The following is a 12,575-nucleotide window of genomic DNA, read 5'->3' on the forward strand; positions in this document are numbered from 1 at the left end:
ATTTATTTTATTATGGTACGTGTATTTCCCAGTGCTCTCAACCTTTATATCTCCTTTTTTTTCTAGGGAATTTACACTGAGTATTCCATGAGGGTACATATCATGTTAGAATGTATAAAATTATACTAATTGAAGTTAAAATGAACAAGGCCACTAGTTTTTCAGGGTTTCATTATCCTCCCATGTATTATGTAGTGCATTATGTTAATGGAACTACATTTCTAAAGAAATCAAAATGATCCTGATAAATGTATTTTCTCTGCAAATCCATCTTAATATTATTAAAGCAATTATTTGCACAGTCATGTTGATTTTTATCATATTTTTATCTATTTCATGTGAAAAGATCTGAGACAATGCTTTGCGGGCATATATGGAAGACACCATAGTGTAACTAGACTCTGCATGGCGAGCAGTGAACTGATTAAAGTGAAGGTGAAATTAGTAGAACGCCTCTGACCTTGCTACTTGGTTTAAACAGTGTCATTTCCAATTAATATATTCATTATGAAAATCAGTTTTTTAAAGAAACATGCAACTGTGCTAATTAAATGTAATAAACGATAGAGGTAACTACTTCTTACAAACCCCCCCTTCCCGAAAATTTACACAGACACACACACACTTAGGGGCACATTTACTATTGGTCGAATATCGAGGGTTAATTAAACCTCGATATTCGACCATCGAATTAAAATCCTTTCGACTTCGAATATCGAAGTCAAAGGATTTACCGCATTTCGTTCAATCGAACGATCAAAGGAAAAAGATTAATCGAATGATTCGAACGATTTTAATCCATCGATCGATCGATTTTCCTTCAATCAAAAATTACTTAGAAAGCCTATGGGGACCTTCCCCATAGGCTAACATTGCACCTCGGTAGGTTTTAGGTGGTCGAAGTTTTTTTTAAAGAGACAGTACTTCGACTATCGAATGGTTGAATAGTCGAACGATTTTTAGTTTGAATCGTTCGATTGAAGTCAAAGTTGTAGTCGAAGTTCTAAGTAGACAATTCGATGGTCGAAGTAGCCAAAAAAAACCTTCAAAATTCGAAGTATTTTTCATTCTAATCCTTCACTCGAGCTAAGTAAATGTGCCCCTTACAGCTGCTTCTAATGATGAATTTGTGAGGTATCCCAAACTTCTTGTTGTGCCAAAATGAGCACCCCTTGTGGATCCAAACTCCCCAGATGTTTATTTATTATGCACCTTTGTCATTTCTATATCCTTTTGGACTGTGTTTACCTCTTTATACAGGCCACTTTGACCTCTTCAGTTCTAATTGATAGACAGTTTGGGGGAATAGAGGTTCTTTCCTTTTTTTACTGCAGTCATCTGGCAGCACTTGAACTAAATGCTACTCAATTCTGACTTCAAGCAATAATAATAATAAGTTAAATCTTTAAAGGGGACATATACCATAATTTTGTACAATGCAGAAAACCATGTAAAATAATGTAAAATATAAGGAATTGTTTTTATTTTAATACCTTTTGGGTCAAATATGTCCATACAAGCATGAAAACTGTGTTCAGCCCGCCCCTTTGCTAAGTTTCCTGTCTTGGAATCTCTGGTATGTGGCTCTGCAGCCGACGGCCATTTCTGCCTGTGTAATAGAGCTGCATCCAGTGAGGGAGGACTGGGCGTGCAGAGGTGGGCGGTGCTGTTCATGATGTCACACTCAGTCCGTCCCTGCATTCCTTCTACAGACTGGATCATTCTTACTGCTCGTTTCTCTTCTCTGCTCGATTTGTTTAACCCCCCCCCTCCTCTCCTGTTCATTCTCTTCCTCTGTTTGTTTCCCCCCTCCCTCCACTACTGTTTCTTTCACTCAAAGCTGTGTTCGTTTTAATCCCTCCACTGCTCCGTTTACTTCTCAGTTTCTGTCTCTCTCTGCTCTATTTTTTTAACCCCTCCTCCCCTGTTCCTTTTACTGCCTCTCCCCCACTGCTCCTTTTCTTTCTCTCTGCTCTATTCACTTAACCCCTTCTTCCCCTGCTCATTTCACTGACTCTCTCTGTTTGTTTCCAGCTCCCTCCACTACTGTTTCTTTCACTCTCAGCTGTGTTCGTTTACTCCCTACACTGCTCCTTTCTGACACTCTCAGCTCACATCCCCCTCTCTCCCCTGCTCCTTTCTCTCCCTCTCTGTTTGTTTCCCCCCTCCCTCCAATGCTCCGTTTCTGCCACTCTCTGCTCTGTTTGTTTAACCCCTTACTCACCTGCTCATTTCCCCCTCCCTGCACTGCTCCTTTCTTTCACTCTCTGCTGTGTTCGTTTTTCTCCATCTCCCCCCACTGCTCCTTTCTTTCTCTCTGCTCTATTCATTTAATCTTCCAGTTCTTCCCCTGCTCATTTCACTCCCTCTCTGCTCATTCCCCCTCCCTCCACTACTCGTTTGTCACTCTCTGCTCTATTCATTTAACCTCCACCTCCCTATCTCTCACTGTTCGCTTTTCTCCCTGTCTGCCTTGTTCTTTTCCTTGTCCCTCCACTGCTCCTTTCCCCCCTTACCCAATGCTTGTTCCTCTCCTTTGTGGATATTGGTTAAAAAAAAAGAAAAGCAAACTATAACATTTTGTAAATAAAAACACATACAATCTCATTTTGTATACAAAAAGCTATGAATATTTTTTAGGTTTTCCTTTTTTTTTTTACACCTTGTATCTGTTATGAGATGTTACACAATTCCAGAACATCAGCTGCATTTATTTCCTTACAACTCCTTGCACCTGACAATAAACTGTTCCAGAACATCTGCCTTTCCCTTGCAACTCCCTGCACCTGATCATAAAATATTCCAAAACAGATGCATTTCCATTGCAACTCATTGCACCTGATAAACTCTTCTAGAAGAGCTGCCTTTCCCTTGCAACTCCCTGCACCTGACCTCAAACTGTTACAGCAGTGAGCACAGCTGCATTTTTCCCTTGCAACTCCCAGCACAAGATCATAAAAATGTTCCAAAAAAGCTGCATGTTTTCCTTGCAACTCACTGCACCTGAAAATGTTTTAGAACAGCAAATTTGTTTGTATTAAACTTAACATCTCTTGCATTATGCTGAGCATTTACAATACACTGTTAAGTTAAATGATCAGGCAGCAGCATAAAACAATTATGTGCAGGCTGGAAACACACAGGGCAGAGGGTGGGAGGGGAGGGGTATGGCTGCTACAGCTCATGAGTTCAGCCTGTCAGTCAGTGCTGTGACCACTTCCTGTGAGAGAATGAACAGACACGCCCACTCTTCATTTCAGCCTAGCTTCTGACCTGAGAGGTTCTCATTGCAGCTCTGATATAATGACACTTTTAGCAGGTAAAATGCATTCAAAACTTTTTTTTTCTGCATCATTACATTGTTTGAGGAAAGATTCATCATATATCTGAATATGAAGGTTATGCAAAATGTCCCCTTTAAAAGAAAATCTGACCCTGATGAACATTGGTGAACCACAATAACTGAATGAATAAACAGACATTGTCTCCAAATCTATATTGTGTTCAAGCTGGGATGTGAATGTTTGTAGTTTATAGCATTTATATTTTTAGTGCACAGTACAGCTGAGTTTGGGAATTGACTAATCAGCCCTTCATAATTTTTACTGAGTGGTTTCAAGTTTGATTATATATTAAATAATTGATGGGGAGGAGTCAGGATTGAGACAAGCGATCGTGCTCAGTATTGATGTTTCTGAGTAGGGCTAAGCACTATCTCCCCATAGACCACAATGGCATTTAACTGCTCAAACCAATAAACACAGTTTGACAAAGTGACACATGTATCAGTCAGATCGGGACTGAGAATTAAAATAGAACCTGGCATTTCAGGTACACAGAGGCCCAATTAGCCCCCACCAGACCACTAAATACTGACTTTCTATGGCACCTTATAGCAGACCCTCTGGCATTTGCCAGAACCCACAGATTGCCAGTCCGGACCTGGTATCAGCTTTGACAAAGGTATCAGTCCATTCACAATTTTCTTGACTGTCTGGAAATTTGATAAATCATGTTTTGTTTTTTTTTACTTTATAAATAAAATGTTAAAGGGGTGTTCACCTTCAACAACTAGTTGTTCTCAGATAGATCACCAGAAATAAAGACTTTTTCCAATGACTTTGTATTTCCTATGTGTCACTGTTTTACTAATATTGAAGTGTAAAGTGTTATTTTTCAGCTTCTGAAGAAGCTCTGGGAGGGGGGTCGCCGACCATGTAAACTGTTCTAAATGTTTACATTTAATTGATACATTTCTTATCTTTGTCCCTGCTGAGCAGTATCTCTGGATTTCATTACAGGCAGATGTTAGAATTGATACAATAGTTGCTAATACTCCAGAGATTCTACTGAGAAATGTATCAACTAAATGTTGCCAAATTGTAACAGTTTGCACCTGAATTACTGAGCTGCCAGATTCAAACACCAGAGACAGGGACATTCAACTTTAAACTTAGATTTTGGAAAAACAGTAAAAAATAAATAATGGAAAGTAATTGAAAAAAGTCTTTATTTCTGAGGAACAATCTTAATCTTAAAACAACTTAAAGGAAAACTATACCCCCCGAACAATGTAGGTCTTTATAATAAGATATTGAGTAAAACAGCTCATGTTCAACCCTGCTTCATGTAAATCAACCATTTTCATAATAATATACTTTTCCAGTAGTATGTGCCATTGGGTAATCATAAATAAATTGAAAATTGCCATTTTAAAAAATAAGGGATCCTAGTATTCATGGTGCACACAAACAAACCATACTTGTTAGGTCACATGAGCCAATTAACAGACAGAGTTGTGTCTTTTGCTTCCACACTTCTTCCTGTTACAGTTAGTGTTGTAGTATTTCTGGTCAGGTGATCTCTGAGGCAGCACACAGACCATCATGAAATGGTGGCTCAAGGCAAGAGATGTAAAAGGGGAATGTTTACTTAAATATATATTCCAGTTTGGTAAGATTATTTAATATGCCACTTAATTTGATATACACTATCTGATCCTTAAGTATTTTGGGGGATTAGTTTTCCATTAATTGAAAAAAAGTGTTTGGAAGGTGGACAGCCCCTTTTAAATACTGATACACATGCTCAGCATAGTAAGTCTTTTTTAATGCACCATTATTATATCTTAGCACACTGCATAATTTGACAGTATGGTACAATAGTGTACATGTGTGTGCTTGTCAACAATTACTTATGTGCAAAGACACGTGCCACATGAATCACCACCCCTTAGAATCAATAGGGACATTGCATTGGGCACTCCAGTACCACACCTGAGCTATGCATTACTTCAGAGGCAAATAAGTTAATGTAAGGTGCCAAAGAAAAAGAAATACATAAAGGGCTACTATGCCTTTTTTTGAAAAAAAAAACTTTAATTCTCTAGGCTTACCAGTGGCTTGCTTAGAAACTATTGGTACATTTTTACTAAACAAAAAGCTGTTGTGTTCAGTTGCTGTTATTGTCAAGTGTCAACTTTAGTTATAATTCAATTGTCTTGGCTTCAGTTTTTTCTAACCTTTGAATTTTTTTCCCATTGGCTTTTTTTTTGCAACGAATACACTTTGACTATCTACTGTTTCTGTTCGCACCCTCTGATTACCATACCTTTGTCTTCTCCTTCTACATGGGTATATAAAAAAAGAAAATGTCATTATTATGTGTTTAAAAGTCTTCAGTCATTATAAGCAGAACAAATACACCTATATACTTTTAACAGAAAACAGACAGTTTTGGCACAGTGAAAGTGAACAAGACCTGTTTTGACTTCATATGCACTGGAGAATGTAACTGCCATTTCGCTTCTTTATTTATATAGTGCTGACACATTTATGTTTTACAATTTCATCAGGAGCCAAGCGACTACCTGTATGTTGTTTGAGTGTGGGAGGAAACCAACATGAAATTATTACACAGTGTTCATCTTTTATTCATTTTACAAAAATGTAGAGTCAAGTCAAGCCTGTAGAGAGCTTGACAGAAAGGGATATATCTTAAGTTGAAAAAGACACATTTTGATAAAGTTGTGTGCGTATGATTTCTTCATTTCATTGATTCAGAGGGAAAAATAGCCAGCTGGCCCATTCCTGAGCCAGGTTTATGTACATTGCTACACACAAATTGTATATTTTCATTTTTAACACAAGATTCCAGCCCTATAAATTCTAACTGTAGAAAAAAAACATAAACAATTAACACAGCAAACCCAATAAATGCAGTTTTTGTGTACACAGCATCATGTATACAGATCTTAAATAAGTTATGTTTAGTTCTTGATTTTTTTTAATTAAATTTTTTAAATTCGAATCAATTTTTGGGTCGATCCTATTCACCCGAGTTTAGGAAATTCTATTTTTTTAATAAATTTCGATAGGTCGAATTTCGAGTTCATGGGAGTTTATGGGAGTTTTTAAAAACTTGCATGAGTTCAAAATTCGACGTTTGATAAATGTGCCTCGAGGTGTCGCTACAACAGGATAATATTGAATTATACATATTAACTGAAACTTGTTTATGTAGGAGGTTCTGCAGCAATCTTGGAGTGTGCTAGACTGACTAAAATACAGATCTCTTACAGAAAGAATGTCTCCTGTGCCATTGTGAGTAGCTTAAACCTGACAGTCAGAAACACTACAGAATATATATGCTATATATCTATATGCTATATATCTATATGCTATATATATATATATATATATATATATATATATATATATATATATACCGAATCCTAATATGCATATGCAAATTAGGGGTGGGAAAGGGAACATTTTTTTACTTCCTTGTTTTGTGACAAATTTTCCTCCCGATTTGGATTCAGTGTCGGTGCATCCCTATATATATACTGACATTCTAGACAAGTTGTATTTGTGTAGCTTTACAAAACAGTGCCTGAGTGAATGTTGGCTATAGTTTATCCTGACTTGCACAATATTTCCTTTGTTTCAAATGTAAAAAAATTAACAAAACTATATAGAATTGAATTTGCTGAAAAGGGAATTTTGTGTTTTATATTTAAACATTCTTTTGTATACAGAAAAAACAAATAGACCAATGTACATATGTTCAAGATGGCAGTAATTAACTTTTTATGGCTTTAGTCCCGGCAACTGATCCATCTGCTGGTCACCTAAAACAGTTGATTAGACCCTCTGGTGCATAGATGATGGTCATTTGTGCTTCTCATTGTCAGCAGTCTCTCTTGCCAAATGAAGTCTTTGGCTAATTACAATAGAAATATGTCTGTTTTATCATCTGCTTCTTCTGTCATGACAGAATACATTTAAAAGAGTTGGGTGATTTGTATTCCACAATGTTTTCTTCAGTACTATTAGGCTAAGTTGTTCCATACGATTAATTAAATTAGGCTGATAACGATCTACCCGTGATTCAGTACATTTCATGCTAACTGCTTGACCTGCAAATCCAGAAAACAGTCAAGCACCATTTCTATAATGCATGTTAAGTCTCAACAAAAAAACTTTCAATTTCCTAAATATACAACGTATTGTTGAAAATAATTTACCACTCTTAGAAGAGGTTAGGATAGTTTACTTCCAAAACTCAGAATCAGCTGGATGTATTGTTCAGTTTCTACATAGAAACCATACATATTTATATTCAGCTATTAGATTTCAGACCAACATGATCCATCCAACATCTATGATTTCACTCCAGATTTTTTTTTCAGGCATTGTAATTAAAGTTTCTGTGGGACTGATACACTGCAACAACCAAATGTCTAGGATAACAGCCATTAAGGGGGTTATTTACTAAAACTCAAATTAATCTTTTTTGCTTATTAAAACAAAGTTGACCAAACTCCCAATCATTTGCTCATTTATTGTGTGATGCAACATTTCGGGGAGAACGAGCCCTTTGTCATGCTTGACAAAAGGGGGTATTCTCCCCGAAACATTGCATCACGCAATAAATGAGCACGGGCTTGCCCTACTAGCATTACCCCTGTGTGCCAGTGATTTGCTTTTCCTTCCAATGTTGGTTTTGAGGTAACTGATTCCTCTTTCAATGTGCACCAGAGAGTCTCTTTTTTGGAGTGCCAGGGTGTGTGAGGGTAACTGTTTCTTCATACCTTGTGTCATTAGAAACCATCCTAGTGCTTTGTAAGCATGTCTTTGAAAAATCACATGGTGCAAACTTTATGTAATGCAGGCAATCTTGTCATTAGCCACGCTGAACAGTCTCTGGAAATGTAGTTTTGCTGCATTCTACATTTAGCCATTGCCTCACATTTCAATTTGTAATTACTCTCCAGTCTCTCTAACAGCAAATAAGAATTGTTCATGAATATTGTTTTGTGTCTGTAAACGAGCTTATTTTTTGAAAGCACTACTGGCAGTGCTAAACTGAATGGACTAATTGAAAGTCATGATACTTTACTTTTTATATTGTGTTTTGTTAGAATTCTGGTTTTGCTCCAAAAACTAGTCCTTTCTTTTTAATTGCAGCATGGCTACACAGACACATGAAAAGAATGCAGTAAAAAAGGAAACCTGAATAGTAAAAGCATGTATTGAAAGCCAGCAGGTATCGTAATAATCTGCCATGCACACAGCAAATTAGTTTACAAAATGTAGAAAATGTTTTTAAGTTAAATTATAAGCAAACACATACTTAAAGTAAAGTACTCATTTGACACCAACAATGCTTTCTTGCAGTGTAAAAGCCAAAATTTGAGGATATGGATACAGACCCCGCACCCAATTGCCTACATGAAAAACAAGCCAGCACACCTTATTATAATCTCTTTATTTGAATTTCTTCAACTCAGCTCTCCCATTGTTGTGAATGCTTGAAAGTATATTATGTGCTCATAAATATTTAACAGGTTAGACTTTTGAACTATTTTGTCAATTTAAATTACAGATTAAATACTCCTTCATGGGAAATGATGGACAATCTCAGTTTAATTAGAGAAAACCTTTTCATCATCATGTTGAACCTGGCCCAGTATTTTTACCTTTATTTTTAAAAATATGTTGTCATTAATAACTGTACACAGTGCTGCATACTAATTATATAGACACTAGTAATCCCTGTCCCATATATAATAAGATAATTGGCTGGCTTGGTTTGTGATGTTTGACTGAATCAATTGCTAAACAAAAGTGCAGTTCACCAAGTTTTTACCCACAATACAGAATTGTGTAAATTGCAGTCAAATTGCAGTAGTCACAAATATTGAGGAATTACTTAATGGCAGGTATTTGGACATGACTTGCACCTACCAATTAAAGGGTGGCAAGACCTGGTTGTGCACTTATACTCCTTTCAGTGATTAGCTGCCAATGAGTGGCTGTTGATATAACATTCTAATGGAGCAGAGTACAACCATCTTATCCAGCCATATATTAGTGCAGTTCACCTTTGCACCCAAGTGCAACTGTCAAATTGGCCAATTTATTGAATTTTGTCTGTGACTTCGTGTCTTCCATCATTTATTTGTCTATATTTTGTGCCATCTGTGCCATTTTAAATGTAGCAACCCTGAAAAGTAATGTTTATTATTCAGGCTATTCCCAGTCTAGTTGGACACCTTAAAGTGGTCCTGAGGTTAAAATAATTAGTTGTACTTCTAGAAAGCCCACTAGAGGGCAGTGTAATTTTGTTTAAAAGGCAGAGCACCCATGTGCTGAAGGCTTTTTCCATGGATCGCACCTAGTGGGAAGGTGGCTATAGGATTGGGTCTGCGCATGTGTCAGGCCTGGTTAGTTAAGTTTAGTATCAATAAGCTCTGTTATAGGTGCTTTAGGAGTGAAATGAAGGAACAGGATATTTAGTGAGCAGCTATACACTCTATTGAGGAGGTCAGTGGGGTTAGGGCCCTTGCGGTGACAAGGCCGCCTGCATAGGGACATGAGTGGGTGAGCTCAGGGGGCAGAGGGAACAGCTAGGGAGTAAGAAACCACTGTGGTCACTAGTGCTGTTGAAATGATCACTAAGACAGTCTGTACTAAGCCTGTGAGGGAAATCTACAAGGAGCATTTGAAAGTGTGGGTTTCCACTGAGATATATGTGCATTTACTCTACTGTCTAAGAACACCCAGCGATTGCTTGCCTGTGCTCAAAAAAAAAGTTAATTGTATAGAGAAAAACCTGCTCTGCCGTTATTTCCAAGGTGATTGACCTGTACTCCAGCCACCAATCAAGGATCTAATGGAGTGAAAAGGGCTTAAGGTAACTTTGCACCTCTCTTGGAGTCGCAGGGAGTTGTCCCCTAACCATTGGGTGGCTGAAAGCACACAGTAGCAGCATACATCTTTGTCACACCATAACTTACATTCACTAATGCCAACACCTAAGGGTGTGTAAATTCACCAGACATATGAATATTATTTTTAAAGTTTCTGAACTGTTTCCAGTGTTTGATTGTCCATGCCAATGTTCCAGAACTTGCTTTTACCCTCAACCTGCATTTAATTTGCTCACAGTACAATACCTTCCCTGTCCCCATCATAAACACATATATATGGTGACAAGAAAGGAGGAAATAAACAACCAAAGCCAAACTCCACCAGGTACACTATTTTATTCTGTTTGAGGTGAAAAACTAAGATATTGTAATACTGGAATTGAGAGCAAAATGCTCAGTTTAAGTTACTTATTTCAAATGAAATATGGTGCTACTGGATTTTTAATTATCTTCTTTATTAAAACATAGCTGTAGATGGCTACAGAATAGCATCTTGGGAGTGATCACATAACAAAGCCAATACAGGTAAACAGTACTTGCTCTGCACTGTGCAAACCACATTAATACATTAAAAAACCTACATGTTATGAAGTTTTTAGAAATGAATGTTATTCAAGACTTAAAACAGTGCTATATTGTGTATGATGATATACAGTTGCATATGTTTCAGAAATGTTCCTCCTTTTTATTAGGAAAAGTTCGGAGTGAAAATTCATTTTACAGTATGCTAATATTTATATAGGAAGTGTCAGTGCATTTTAGAATAACAAAAAGAGAAAGTTCACAGCGGAAGAGCAGGTCACTCTGTCACACAGCAGACATAACATGACACTTCTTAAACAGGCGACTTTCCAGGCAAATAAATTCATTGCTGATCTACAGGTAGACTTGCTTTTGCAGAAATATTTATCCAAATGAAATTCATTTATTCTCATAAAGAAAGAATTATAGGCACATGACACTAGGATATAAAAAAATACAGCGGTCTTTACTAACAAAATATTCTACATTTTGCATGGCTTGTGTTTAAAGTGTGTGAGATTATTGTTGTCAGCGCCATGCCCCATAACATCATTACACCACCCCAAGTCAGGGAAATGTGGCAACCATAACTCGTACCCAGGTATCTGTGTGAGAATACATGTATTGAGTGTTTTAGCAGCATATTTATCAGTCACAGTCTGTCAGAGTGATATTCTGCCACTATTCATTTCTGTTGCATTTTAAAGACCTATTTATCAATGGGTGAAAGTAGGAGTTTAGAAATACAGACATGAAACTTTTTAACAATTTGCTGGCATCATTTAAATAGTGCAGAGAAGCTAGTATTTTGGCCAGATTATAGATAATCTGTTTTGGAGGATATGTCGTTTTTTTTAATTGACAGTTTATCGACAGTATCCATTTAAGTCTTATTTTTTGTATTCATATGGTATTAACCTCGCATTTGCTCTGGAATCATTTAAATTATATAGAAAACAGTGTGTCACTTCTGGTACTTTTGATAAATTAATGTCAACAAACAGAACATGGATCTGAGCTATACAGAAGTATGCACAAGTATATGTAATGATTCCTGAATGTCAGCACTAAACAACCAGAATAAATGGAGCAAATGAATCACTTAGATAGCAATGCTGATATGCTCTTTCTCTTTCCGTTTTTAAAAAAAACCATATCAATGTTTAAATTAGATCAGAAAATACGGAAGTAAAACCACTTTGACAGTTTAGTGGTATGTCTCACCAAATTATCAGTCAACCAGTTTTAATTAAATGTGGTTTCTTTTGTCCATTTGACATTTGAGAATGTTTAAGAGGCTGAATTCATTTAATACAACATGACAAACATACACACATCCTAGCCGTAAGCAAGGCTTTGACATTTATAGAAAATTAGCAAATAACCTAGTGTGTGTATAAAGCAAAAATGCTCTCACAGTAGGAACCAGAATTAATACTTTTAAAGTAGTCGCAATATCTACATTTCAGTTATGGCATTATCATTGTTTGTCTGGTTTGAAACACAAAAAAGTGTATTGTAAAAAAAGTGTAAAAAATCTGGATAATTAACATCTATAAAAAATGCAATTTAGAAAGAGAGTACCCCGCTTAATTGCTCAAATAACAGCAGTCACAGATTAGGCTATTCAATTACCTTATAAATAAAGATTTAAATTAAGCTTTTTCAAGGCGTAATTATATACTTTTAGCAAAGTCCGACCAATCCTTCGAAATTATCGTGCGGTTAGTGGTATTCGAACGATCGTACATCTTACGATTTTTCGGCCAACATCTGTCAGGAAATTGAGCGGCCAGGTCAAAAGATCTTTGTCGATACCCATGCAATCTATCTATGT

General features: G+C 36.6%; 1 protein-coding gene and 1 long non-coding RNA gene across 2 annotated transcripts in view; one reads left to right on the forward strand and one right to left on the reverse strand.

Moving 5' to 3' along the window:
- The window catches only part of LOC108708480 (heparan-sulfate 6-O-sulfotransferase 3), a 282,117-nt gene that overhangs the window by 47,218 nt on the left and 222,324 nt on the right, over positions 1 to 12,575 (reverse strand). The gene's annotated exons all lie outside the window — the stretch shown is intronic.
- Positions 3,278 to 12,575, forward strand: part of LOC108708481 — a 56,867-nt gene continuing 47,569 nt past the window's right edge. The window contains exon 1 of the long non-coding RNA XR_001934470.2: positions 3,278 to 3,319. This is a non-coding gene — a long non-coding RNA (uncharacterized LOC108708481). The remainder of the gene's footprint in view (positions 3,320 to 12,575) is intronic.

This window comes from Xenopus laevis, chromosome 2L (genome assembly GCF_017654675.1).
Source record: "Xenopus laevis strain J_2021 chromosome 2L, Xenopus_laevis_v10.1, whole genome shotgun sequence".
NCBI lineage: Eukaryota > Metazoa > Chordata > Amphibia > Anura > Pipidae > Xenopus > Xenopus laevis.